The sequence below is a fragment of the Miniopterus schreibersii genome (assembly GCF_964146895.1).
Source record: "Miniopterus schreibersii genome assembly, chromosome: 7".
Taxonomy (NCBI): Eukaryota; Metazoa; Chordata; class Mammalia; order Chiroptera; family Miniopteridae; genus Miniopterus; species Miniopterus schreibersii.
Genome location: NC_138108.1, coordinates 34,508,593 through 34,522,753, shown reverse-complemented (window position 1 = coordinate 34,522,753; position 14,161 = coordinate 34,508,593). Strand labels below are relative to the sequence as shown.

General features: G+C 35.1%; 1 protein-coding gene across 1 annotated transcript in view; it reads right to left on the bottom strand.

Moving 5' to 3' along the window:
* The window catches only part of NCKAP1 (NCK associated protein 1), a 76,134-nt gene that overhangs the window by 52,817 nt on the left and 9,156 nt on the right, over positions 1-14,161 (bottom strand). The window lies entirely within an intron of this gene.

The window sequence follows — 14,161 nt, the reverse complement described above, 5'->3', positions numbered from 1 at the left end:
CTATATCATAAGACTGTCAGAATTCCAATAAAACATTTAGAACCTTGATACTGAGTGCAGTCTACAGAATAGCAACTTCCACATCATTTAGGCGCTTGTTAGAAAAGCAGGATCTCTGGCCAACCTCAGACCTACTGAATCAGACTCCACCTTTTAACAAGATACCCAGGTGATGTGAATGCACATTAAATGTCTGAGAATCATAAATTAAATGAAAAAATATGGGAAAGGGATGCAAAATATCAAACTTGCTATCAAAGCCCTCACAATTTTGAGGCCCTCTTACAGTTCTTTGTTATAGTTATACTTACACACAGGAGTTGGGGTAAGAGGTGTCTCTCTATATAATTGCATTAAACCATTATATAAGCAAGAATATTTAAAGCAGTGCACATAACCTCAAGAGAAGCTTCAAAAACTATAAAAAGACTATTTAAAACAGCAAGTATAGCATCTAGTAGACCCAACTATTACAGGGTAAACTATCCTAAATATTGCAGTCCTTAAAGCTATTTAAAGAAGTAATTTTGTCTGGAAAACATGCCTAAATAAAATACTGCATCTCATTTCATTCCCCAAATGTCAAACAAATGAAGGCATATACTTAGAGTGATGTGTACCTATTTTTAGCTTTACCTATGAGAGTAGTTGACTTTATTTTGAATATGTTTCAAAACAACTGTTTAAATGTACATTTGTAATCACTACCACTCACATCATCAAATACACTTACTTTAAAATGATTCTATTTCATTAGCTTATAATACCTTAACCTTGTCCAACACTTAACATTTATGGCTGATGCCTTAGCCCTTTTTCCTCTTTTTCAGTACTTTAAATTTGAGTTTTGAAATATAACAGATGAAAGTAAACTCATAATAGGATAAGAAGCAAAAGTATAATTTAGTTGCTACTGAGCTTAATTATTAATAGTGCCTTTCAATTTCAATTTCTAGTTTGGACAAAAATGATAGTCGCCATATACTTATTATGGGTCTTAATGACCTTTTATACAAACCTTCATTTTACATACTCAGAGCTTAATGCCCACAGAACTTAAAAGAACCTTCCCAAAGTTTGTAACAACTTAATTACAGGGCCCGAATTGACAATCTCATCTCCTTACTCCTAAAAAAGTACAGTATTCTTTCCACCATTCTACATGCCCAGCACCTCCCTTATTAATCAAATCTCATTATGCTCTAAATTTCTCATTCAACTTTATTTCCCCCCAAACCATATGTAAATAGCCTTTATAGTGACTAAATAATTTGTTGAACTAATAGATGTCTGAACTCAAAATAATTAGTCAAGTTTTCAAGGCCCTACAATTTGGCCCTAATTTACCTTTCCAATCTAAATTTCTCCTACACCCATTCAACACAATATAAACAGTGGCCAAAACTATGCAGTATTTTCTATACACATCTCATGTTTTCTTTACTGTTTCCTCTACTGAGGTGCCCTAATTCCACCACTTATATATACATTCGAATTCCACTACTCCTAAACCACTTAGCTTAAATGTTAACCTCATTTTCCAGAAAACCACCCTGACTGAACGAACTTCTTCCCTTGAATGTAAATAACATCTTCCTCCTCTTAATGTGTATAATTTCTAATAGTATCACTTACTATCCCAGCTATCTCCAACATGTAAGCCAGTGTATCAAATCCGATTTTTTAATCACCACAACCCCTATCATACAGCTCTGCACATAAAGAAATAACCAATATAAACATCAATCAGATGAATAATCAGGACAAATTTAGAAGACCTTTATATGTCAGTGTCAGATGACATGTTTTGGTAGGTGATGCTAGAAAGCCTACCTCTTATTATGTCACCACAGTTAAATGACTTAACTTCTCAGAGCCTACACCCTCATCACCAAAATGGGAGCTAATGTGTACAGTTATCCAAGATAATGTACATGAGGACATCTAACAGTTCCTGGCACCCAGAAGCTGCTCATTAAATAGGTAAATATCAAATAGGGCTCACAAATCACTTCTTCAAAATATAAGCAAAAATAGTTATTTTAAATAATCCCAATACTATCCATAATACTTCTAATAAGAGCTGATAGTAACTGAGCATGCACTCTTTACCAGGCATTGTTCCAAATATTCTGGAAGTATCTCAAACAATCCTCTCAACATCTCTTACAAGACAGGTACAATTCTGTTCACTATATAATGAAAATAAATTTCATAAAGCTTTGCATGAAAGAACTCAACTATAACAAGAAAGAAGAAAGCCTCTTCAACTCTCTTAGGCTTCAACGGGGGGGGGGGAGAGCTACAATTTAGTTCTTAAAGTGAAGGACAGTAAAAACTACAAAAAATGTATTTAACTTTAGGTTCCAGATCCAGAACAAGGTTTCCTTAATTCATCATCTTATTTTTTTATAGTAAATAAAGAGTAGGAAATGGTTTAAGAAAGTAAATCAGTAATAACTTGTTTGATGTCCAGAACAGAATATTAGAAAAGCACAATTTTGAGAGGAATCGATACTATTTGCTTTAAAAGTGTATCATGAATACACAGATTAAGTATGTTAGCAAAATACATATATGTACAATGTTTTTGTTAAAATTTCTAACTATAGATCAATATTATTAATATTCAAGTAAAATGTGTAAAAACTTAAAATAAACAAGATAAACATTAGCCATGAAAACTGCAAAATATAATCATATCTTTGTATGGAAAAACCCTGGTAATTAATCTTTATACAATTAAAAAACATTTTCCACACCAAAATAAGTATCTAAAAAATTGATAAAAATTTAGTGTGTATTTATTCTTTCAAACATAAAGTACTGGCAAATTACAATGAGGAATCAATGCCTAAGAGAGCCAACTCACTAATTTTCAACACACAAAAATGCAGCTTTAGCTCTTTATTCATCCATTTTAATGACCTTCTTTCATTATCCAAACTGCTTATGCATAATAAATTACTTTCCTGATCTAAATTATGCTAGCTGTTTGCTCCTTTTAAAAAACAACCAAGTACAGAGTTTGATTTGAGGGAAAATTTTGTTCAATTTCTTAGTATGATATTCTAAACCAGATTTTTTAAAACAAGAGACTTCGCCCGGCCAGGCATGGCTCAGTGGTTAAGCGTCGACCTAGGATCCAGGCGATCAGGGTTCGATTCCCGGTCAGGGCACATGCCCGGGTTGCGGGCTGCAGCCTATCAATGACTCTCTCATCATTGATGTTTCTATCTCTCTCTCTCTCCCTCCCTCTCCTTTCCTCTCCCTGAAATCAATAAAGATATATTTTTTTAAAAAAGAGACTTCTTTTAAGGCAATGTCCAGCTACCACCCTAGTCATCAACTCTCATCTGGATTACTACAGTAGCCTCCTAACTGGTCTCTATACTTCTGCTCTTGCCTCTTCAGTCTTCTCCACATAGCAGCAGGAGAATGAGCATTTTAAAGCAATATACTATGCTCAAAAAATGATTCCAGTGATAGTTAGGTAAGATGTTAACACTGAGTGAAGAGACTATGGCAACTCTGTACTATTTTTGCAAATTTTCTTAGTATAATATTATTTCAAAATAAAAGTGTGGGGTTTTTTTTATTCCAATGGTTTCCCATCACACACAGAATAAAACACAAAGTCCTTACCAAAATAAAATCTAAAAGAGGACCCCTGCTTCTAACACCTAATCTCCTTTCACGCTCCTGCAGCCTCACTCAATCCTGGTCTTCCTTCAGCATTCATCAAATTCACCAAGCTTGGATCCACCCCAGAGCCTTTGCACTTGCTCTTTCATGTCCGGGGAGGCTCTTCTCCACTTCTTCACATAGACTGCTCCTCCACTTCACTTCTCTTCAGAGAAGCTGCAGTAAAGCACTCTAATCTAGGATCACTCTTATCTAAAATAATCTCTACACCCTCATTACCCTCTAACTCCTTATCCTGCTTCCTATTTCTTCCTATCACTTCTCTCCAAATGAAAATAAGTATTTATTCATTTTAGCTACTTGCTGTCTAACATCCCAATTTGAATTTAAATTCCACAGGGGCAAGGAGGTTTGTATTACTTCCTGCTGTATCTCCAGCATCTAGAATACTGGCACACAGTGATACACTATAAATAAATAAATAAATGATCCTCAAGTTTCTCAACATAATACTCATGGAGTCAATTTTTTAATTACATCGCTGATTATAAATGAATGCAATAAATGTATCAAATCATGTCTCAAATGAATTAATGCATCCTAACACAAAGTATTAATTTAATCCCTTAAATAAATCCCCAAAGTTGGACAAAATATTTTATTATGTTATTCAGGATAGAAAAGCATGAAAGAAAAAAATGAGAAACATCTATAGAGAATGACAGTCATATTAAATATAAGCAAATCTCCAAGGATTACCTGAAAATCCAAATTAACAGAAAGATTAATCATTTTTTAAAAGGTTCATAGGACTCTGTGGGACTTTCCTTTTATCATGTACAAATGATTCTACTGGCAGTCAATATTTCAGAAATGCATTTTTCTGAGCAAAGGATAGTAATACATTTTAGGAAAAGTTATCCTAACACTTGCCTGGCAAATAAGCATTACTGAATGTTTAAGATCTGTTACTAGCCCGGACCGGCGTCGCTCAGCGGTTGAGCATCGACCTAGGGTCCAGGTGATCAGGGTTCGATTCCCAGTCAGGGCACATGCCTGGGTTGGGTCCAGGTGATCAGGGTTCGATTCCCAGTCAGGGCACATGCCTGGGTAGCGGGCTGCAGCTGATCAATGACTTTCTCATCATTGATGTTTCTATCTCTCTCTCTCCCTCTCCTTTCCTCTCTCTGAAATCAATAAAGATATATTTAAAAAAAAAAAAATCTGTTACTAAATTTAATCCTCATAACTAATTTTCAAGATACGTTTTTTATTGTGGTAAAATATACATTAACATAAAGTCTACCATTTTAACAGTCTTTAAGTGTGCAGTTCACAGCTGTTGTGTAAGCATCACCCGCACCTTTCCCAGGACTTTTTTCATCTTCCCAATCAGGGCATATTTTTATCCTCATTTTTCAGATTCAGAAACAGACTAGAAAAGGCTAAACTGTTAATCCAGGTCAACATATTTCAAAGCTCAAAACACCTCTTCAATACACCTCAACATTTGAGTTGCCATAACACAAAAGAATTAGAGGGAACAGCAAAACTAAACTCTTTTGTTTTCAAGAAATACTTGCACTTAATTGTACCTTCATCAGTCTCACAGACTGAAGCTTTTAAGAACCCCTTGAATCCAACCTCTTCATTTTATATATTGAAGTGCTCTTTTTCAAGTTTACAATGCTAGTCACCTGTTTAATTCAGGAAAGCGAAGAACAGAAGGGTTTTATACTTTAAAGAACAGAAAGGCAAAAAGGGAAGGTTGTATCCACATCCCTTTGTAATAGGGCTATTACATCGATCCTTCCATCAAGAGTTGAGTATGTTCCCACCCTTTCAATCTCATCTGGCCTTGTGACTTGCTTTAAACAGTAGAAAGCACCAGAAGTGACACTAAACTTCAGAGGCCTTACATCTCCAGTTTTTGCTCATTTTGGAACACTGCTCTAAAGTGCCACGAGTGAAGAGGCCTGAGATACCATATGACAAGGAAAGAGAGGCTCAGCATCCTGCTATCCCAGCTGGGCCCATCCCCAGCCAACCCACCAACTAAATGCAGCTGTGACCTAAGGTTAGTAAGACCAGCAGAGGAACTGCCCAGTCAACCCACAAAATGGTAACAAATAAATTGTTTTTAAGCCAAATGAGTTTTTGGGTAGTCTGTTACACAGCACTAGGTAACTGAAATAAAGATTAATTGAAAATTCAGTAATACAGCCCTGGCCGGGTGGCTCAGTTGCTTGGAGCATTGTCCCATGCACCAAAAGGGGTGTGGGTTCAATTCTGGTCAGGACGCATGCCTGGGTTGCGGGTTCAATCCCCGGTCCAGGTGCATACAGGAAGCAACCAACTGATGTCTCTCTCCCCCCTCATCCCCCCGTTCTCTCTTTAAAATCAATAAACATGTCCTCGGGTGAGGATAGTCAGATAGATAGATAAAATAAATAAAATTCAGTAATACAAATTAAAACAACCTCTATTTTACCACCTGAGCTCATTAATTCGCATTAGGAAAAATTTGGAAGTTTAAGATTTCTGGTCACAAGACAGTCAAATTAGCACAAAGTGATGAAACTAATTTTATCATTAGTATTAGAAAATTATTAATCATATGTCTTAATATGGTGTAGTTTGGTCAGGTGTAAACATCTTTGTATAAAAGATATCACACTGTATTAACGATAATACAGTTAACCAAATACAACTGCACCATTTCTATTATAAATGGAAATATAACTGATGCTAGTACTATTACACTAGCTTTTATTTTTCCAATCCTCACCCAAGGATATTTTTCCCCATTGTTTTTCAGAGAGGTGGAAAGGAGAGAGAGAGAGAAACATCGATGTGAAAGAAACACATCGACTGGTTGCCTCCCGCACGAGTCCCAACTGGCAGGGAATCGAGCCTGGAACCGAGGTACGTGCCCTGGGCCAGAATCAAACCCAGGACCCTTCAGTCTGAGGGCTGACACTCTAACCACTGAGCTAAACCAGCCGGAGCAGAATGGTAAAAGGAGGGGACTATGGAAACGTACACATGCAGCCCTTAATTTGAAAAGGTTAGAAGCTTTCCTGAAATAGTGATATCTAAGGACAGACCTGAAAGACAAGTTAGCTTTCATCCTGGGACATAGTTCTCTTTATTGTCGTGAGTGTAATGGTTTTCACTTGAGCTTTCACACTTGAGTTTTCATAGAGTTTGGGAATCCACTGAAATTATGTACAGACTTTATATATAAATGTATTTTTTGGCTTTTGTCATTCTCATTCTTTGGTTCTTAGGATCCCCGAACACACCTGTTTTAAAATCACACAATTTTTTTGCCTGGCCGGGCGTGGCTCAGTGGTTGAGCATCGACCTCTAGGATCAGGCGATCGGGGTTTGATTCCTGGTCAGGCTTACACAAACTGTTCAGAGCAGAGTTAGAAGACAGAGGGTTATAGGACAGTAGGCTCCAGAAAAAAAGGAAATCTTTATACAAAGGGGATATGATTATTAGGCTGGATAAATTTAAGAATTCTTTAATGCAGCTGTAAAGAAGAATAATCTCGTACCCTTTGGGACAGTATGGATGGACCTGGAGAATATTACGCTAAGTGAAATAAGCCAGGCAGCGAAAGACAAATATCACATGATCTCGCTTATACGTGGAATTTAAGAACTTAATAAACTGATGAACAGAACAGATTCAATGACATAGAAGCATAGATGAGACTGATGCATGTCAGAGGGATGGAGGAGGGAGGGTGGGTGGAGGGGGAGAGAGTAACCAAAGAATTTATGTGCATATATACACAACCCAAGGACATGGACAATGGTGGGGAGAAGGACTGAGAAGAGGGCAGGAACGGGGTGGAACGGGTCATTGGGAAGAAAAAGGGACATCTGTAATATTTTAAACAATAATAAAATTTAAAAACAAAAAAATTCTTTAAAGGCACATAACTGACAGTAAGTCCTTACTTAACACTGTCAACAGGTTCTGTGACTTATTTAACAGAATCAACATATAACAAAACCAATTTACCATAGGCTAATCGATAAGTTCCTACGGCATCTCATATTGTTATAACAAAATGACATTGAAGGAAATGATGTTATTGGAGGACCTGTTGTAATTCCAGAAAGTCATGTAATACCTATTAAACAAATTTAACTGCAAAATAACTCTAGAAGAATTCGTTTCATTTTAATGCTAAATATATTATATATATAAATATATATAAGTATATTATATTATTTGTACTTATAAGAAAGTCCAAAGTATGACAATGAAGTGAAGCAATGCAAATGAGCACTCAGGTCTTTACCAGTTTTTCATTTTTAAAATCAGCATATAATTCAATTCTCAGAACCTTTATAATTACGAAACCAAAAGAAATCATTAACAATCTTGACAACAAAAAGTAAAAATGACCAAGGGTAAAGGCATAAAAATAAAGAACTTTATCACTTAAAGTTTAAAAAGGAAGTAACCAATGATTCAAAAAATAGTAACAAAAAAAACCTACCAAACATCAGGAAGAAGGGACAGGGTAAGTAAGGACAGGACAGGAAATTTAATGAGTGAAATCCTTATCTTTTGTAGCCAAGAATAGACATTGCCTAAAGTTAGTAAGTGAATATATAAAAGAATAAGCATATTCCTTACAGTTCTGGAGGTAACCTCTAGAAATACTAAAAACAGAAGTTCCCTCTGAGGAATATGACTAGGGTGGGAAGAGCGGGTGGGAGATACATTCACTTTGCATCCTAAATTCTTCTGACTATTTACTACCATGTATTCATGTTATTCTGGTAAAAATTAAGAAGAAAATTTAAACCAGTTTAGGTAGGTCATTAATGGTGATGCAATTCCCTGCCAGCACTTGACCTGTTTCAAATACTCTTTAAATATATTGAAGCAAAGCTCACGTCTTTAAATATATTGAAGCAAAGCTCACGTCTATCTTCTAATGAGGGGGTCATTCTTTTATTTATACTGTTTATTTAAGCTTGAATTAAAGATTATTACTTGTAGAAGAGATATTAACTGAATGTTGATTCTGTTTCAAAGAGTACTAACACATTAGTTCTCATTGTATTAAAATTCTTGAATTTTGGCAAAGTTTAATAGATTAACACCAAATATTTCTTTGTTTTCAGTGTGTGCGTGTGTGTGTATACAGGGGTGGGCAAAAGTAAGTTTACAGTTGTGAGTACATGAAATAAAACTTATTCTTGTATTATTATTTATGAATTATTGTATTATTTTCTATATGAACAACTATAAACCTAATTTTGCCCACATCATCTATATATATTTACTCAACAAAGTACATCATCAAAACTTGATTATTTTACAAGATAATTCCTTTTAAAACCAAAGTATTATTTACTGGCCTACTACATTCTAGTCAACAGGGAATCAAAGATGAGGCATGGTCTAGGAAAACAGAAATGTGAAGTATAACAGAAAAAGAAATTAGTTTTGTTGTGTTCTGCTTCCCCTAGTGGAGGCTAGGGGAAGGGAAAAGAGGAGGAACAACAGGAGGGTAGACTGGGAGGCATGAAAAGCAGTTGGGATTAACAAAACAAAACTACATTTGTCCCATCAGGAGACATAGAGATGAAGGGAATAAATTCAAGGGAAATTACATTAAAACTGACAAGCCCTAAATGACCTCCTTGACATTTTATAAAAAGTCAAAGGGGTTTCGAAAGGTTCTAGTGTAGGTAACCAAGTGGATAGTGATGGCTCAAGGCTGAGAACACACAAAAATAAAACCCAAAATAATGAAGGATAATCATGTATTTAATATTGGACACAAAGTTTGCTATTTAGCATGTGGAACTATCCAAAGGGTAGCTGGAATTCAGATCTAGAGCTCAGAAGATAGGCAATACTGTATTACTTAACTAAAGCCATGGAAGTAAATGTTTCCATACCTATATACTGTGGGGGGCAAAGGTCATGTAGAAATACCCACAATTAAAGGGCAGCTAGAAGAAAAGGCAGGGAAGTAGACCAAAAAGTCAGAGAGGTAATAAATGGCTTCCATTTTTCAAAAGCAATTTGTCACGCAAATCTACTAAGTGCATTAGGAGATATTAAATTTCTTCTTGGGATTGGTATTATCACCATTTTAGAGATAAGAGCAAAGAGGCCTTAAGATGTTAAATGATTTGCCTAAAATCATTCAGCTAAGTGGAAAGAGCAGAACTCAAATTCTGCTTCACTGACTTCAGAGTCCATCCTCTTAACCAGTATACAACCATCATAATGGAAGCCATGATAAGACAAAGAATGCCCCCTTAGAGACTAACTCAGAACAGATTAGTTTCCTTACCCTTTCCTTCTAACTCCTAACTAATCTACAGTGCATGTGTAAAGGGTTTCCCTACAACCATCCCCAATACCACCACCCCACCCTCAAACACATTTATGTGTCTAAGAACCTGGGACTCCTATTCTTTTTCCAGGTTACTTTTAACAAAACATTAAATGAGGTGTATTTGTGTAGCTCTACTACAAAGTACAGTTATTTTTTACCGTATAACATAATCAAGTTTTTAAAAAGTGTAAGTTTGGGTCCTGACATAGATTTAAGACAAGGTTTGAATAAAAGAAAGCTAGCTAAGTTAAAGCCTATCAAGCTGGTTCATTCACTAATCAAACATTTATTTAGTGCATCTTCCTTGCCAAGCATGATAGTTTTAGAGTCGATTTATTTTATCTTTCCTTAAGTGACCTTGTAAGCTACTTAAATAAAAATGTAACTTATTATAGTATCTTGTAATACTGTGTTCCTTGAGAGAAGATAAATAATATCTATAACATAAAATATTCCTGTAAATTTGAAAATTTAATTTTCAAATTATTTCAATAATGGCCTGTACCTCAGTCCAGAATCTTTCAATTACTCTTGGGGCACTCTTCTCACTAACAGTGTGTTCATTCTTCGGGAGTTCAGACAGGATTCAACATACATAGGACAGTAATTTATATCATTTTCCCTTTACTTTGGGAATCATATCCAAAATTTTATACTAAAATATACAATAAATAGGCAAGTTCCATAATGATGCTTTTTTTATTTGTGCCAGATATTTTTTCTGTTTCAAAAACCACAAACAAGCTTTTAGATATAAATACAACATAGGAAAAGGGGGAAAATTAAGTTTAAAATTTTTAGAAAAAAATTTCATAAAAAAAGTTTTAACATATACCTCAATATTTGCTTCAAATGCCTTTTAAAATTTCTTGGGCAGAACAATTTTTAGCTGTTAATAAAATAAGGAGTTTCTACTATTTTCTCTATCCAGGGACATAACAGATTTCCCTCTATATGCTCACAAGAAAATATGGGAGCCCTGGCCGGTATGGCTCAGTTGGTTGGAGCATTGTCCAGTATACTATAAGGTTGCAGGTTTGTTTTCCAGACAGGGTGAGGGTTGTGTACAGGAGGCAACTGATGAATGTTTCTCACATCGCTCTTTTTCTCTCTCTCCACTCTTCCTTTCTTTCTGATAGCAATAAAAACATATCCTTGGGTGAGGGTTAAAAAAAACAAAACAAAAAAAAAAACTATGGGAAACAAATTATAAATCCATTTGATAGTTACACTTTCAAAATAATGGAAGGCAAGTTATAAATTAGACAATCAGCTGAAAAATGATTTGCTTAATCTGAAATTAAATGAGAAAATCTATTAACTATATTAATATACATAGCTTGTCACATACTAGACACTCAACCATGGCTGTCATAATTCTAAAATTTCTACGTTTTACTTATTTGACTTTTGCTTAATTCATTTGCTTTGAAGCATATGAGGCATTTAGTTCAACATCATGACCCAGAAAACAAAACCTTGCTTGGCCCAGACTTTCCCTAAATCCAGAATTAGGTACAAAACTTTATAACTGGTCACAAAGGGGCCTGAACAAGACAGTAACAGTGACTCAACAGAGTCCAACATCATCACTGTTGAAGCCATGTTAGGGACCAATCCTACTACCTGTCAGCAGTACCCTCCTTTATTGTATATCAGATATCTATGTGCTCACAGCTTCTAAAGGGATTGAAAAGTACGAGGGTGGCAACAGTTACCAAAGAAACAATCAAGAATTAACCATTTTTGGCTGCAAAATAAGATTAGCCTTTTTGTAAGGATCTATTTTAGAAACTTCAGAAAAAAATATTGCTGGTTTTTCACTCAAACCACCTCTCTCTTTTCATGAAGAATGACTTTTCTGAAATTGGGGACAAGTAGTGCTGGTATGACATGAATCAAAACAGAAATAGTGTTAACCAGTAAAACTCCCTGACCCGTGAGATAAAGTAAGCATACTCTGTGGCACATATTTATACAATGACTCAAAACAAGGAATAAGAAGAAATAAACCTACTGTGATAGCAATACCATTTCTTTAGTGCACTTAGTAGGCAGAAAGCTTCAAGTTCCTATCAATTTCTGATGTTACTGTTATTCCCAGTCCTTAAACAACTACGTCTATGAGTCTTAAAAAAAATAATAATAAAACTGAACTCCTCATTTATTAATTCCTAACCCAAGCTGGCTAAGAACTTCTCAAGAGAATTTTGTCAGGCCCAGGTCAAAACTGAGATCACAAAACTTCACGAATACCCATTACATAGTACTTAAGCAGATAAAAACAACAACAGAATAGCATTCATTACACAGAATAGCTATGAAGACCATGTGACAAAACTCGGAGTTTGCAAACAAAGCACCCAGAGTAAATTCCGTAAGTAGTCATAACATTCAACAACATTGTATAACTGATTTTATAGGTTAAGCATAGAATCATCATAGGACCCAGCAATTCGACTCCTAGGTATATAGAGGGTGGGGAAAAAGTAGATTTACAGTTGTTCGTATGTAAAATAATACAATAATAAATAACAATACAAGAATAAACTGTTGCACGTACTCACAATTGTAAACCTACTTTTGTCAACCCTGTATATCCAAGGGAAATGAAAACATGTTCACACAACTTTTACACAAATGTTCACAGCAGTATTATTCATAATAGTCAAAAAAACAGGAACAACTCAAATACCAATCGACTGATTAATGGATAAATAAAATGTGGATAAATGGATGAGTAAAATATTCCACACAATGGAATATTTTTTGGCAATAAAAAGAAATGAAGTACAACTGATACATGCTACAGCTTGAATAAACCTTGAAAATCTTATGCTAAGTGAAAGAATTCAGTCAAAAAAAGACCACGTTATGATTCTATTTATGTGAAAGCTCCAGAATAGGCATTCAGACAGAAAGTTGATTAGTGTTTGCCTAGGGCTTGGGGTTGGCAGGAGTGACTGCTAATGGGTCCAGGGTTTCTTTTTGGGGTGATGAAAATGTTCTAAAATTGATTGTGGTGATAGATGCACAACTCTGCGGATACACTACAAACCACTGAATTATACACTTTAAATGGGTGAACTGTATGATATGTATCTCACTAAAGTCGTTATTTAAAAAATCAATTCTGTGCTGCAAGTTGAGAAAACTACTGAAAAAAGCAACAGCATTATTATTAACAGCTTGCCCAGCAAATCAAGAGAAAAAATTCCTTATTTACTCTTTAACGAAAGTTTTACTGTCATTAAAGTAAGTTTAATGACAGATCTTACCAATTTTCTAAACGACCTCATATTTATGAACTATGCCTATTCTCTGATGGAAATTTACACACACATACATATATATAAATGAATCTTAAAAGATTCTCTGAAGAGCTCACAGAAATATTATGAGCCATGAGAAAGAGGTGTACTATATGAAATTAAATGTAAGACAGATTTTCATTATAAAATCTTTGTCATTCAGACTGAGTATACAATCTCAGATAAATTACCTAATTAATGTCAATAACTAAGAGTTCTCCACGAAAATAACAGTGTTTTTAATAAGTATGTGCTCTGAATCACCCATTTGTAATCAGGAACTAACTGATATACACTGATATAACAATGATAAAACATAATCTTCTATGAAACAGAGACCTTATTAACCTGTACTCACAAAAAACACAGACTTTTAATAAAATTCTTTAAAAAGCACTTTACCAGATTATTTTATTAATTCTGACTAGTATGTTTCCCTCTCCATTAAAATGTTTTAAAGCAAAAGTGGTGTCAACAGGCTAATCACAAATCTTCAATGAGCACACGATTTGAGGAAATCAAAAGATAATAAAATACTTTTTAAACACTGCTTCTTAAAAGTAGGGAGATCAGCCCTAGCCAGTTCTCAGTGGTTGGAGCACTGACCCTCGGACTGAAGAGTCTGGGGTTCGATTTTGACCAAGGACATGTACTTCACAGTTGCAGGTTCGATCCCAGGTCCAGGCCTGTGTGGGAGGCAACCAATCAATGTCCCTCTCTCACACGGATGTTCCTCTTTCTCTCTCTCTCCCTCCCTTTCATTCTCTTTGGAAAGCAATGGAAAAAATATTCTCAGGTAAGGATTAAAAAAAAAAAGTAGGG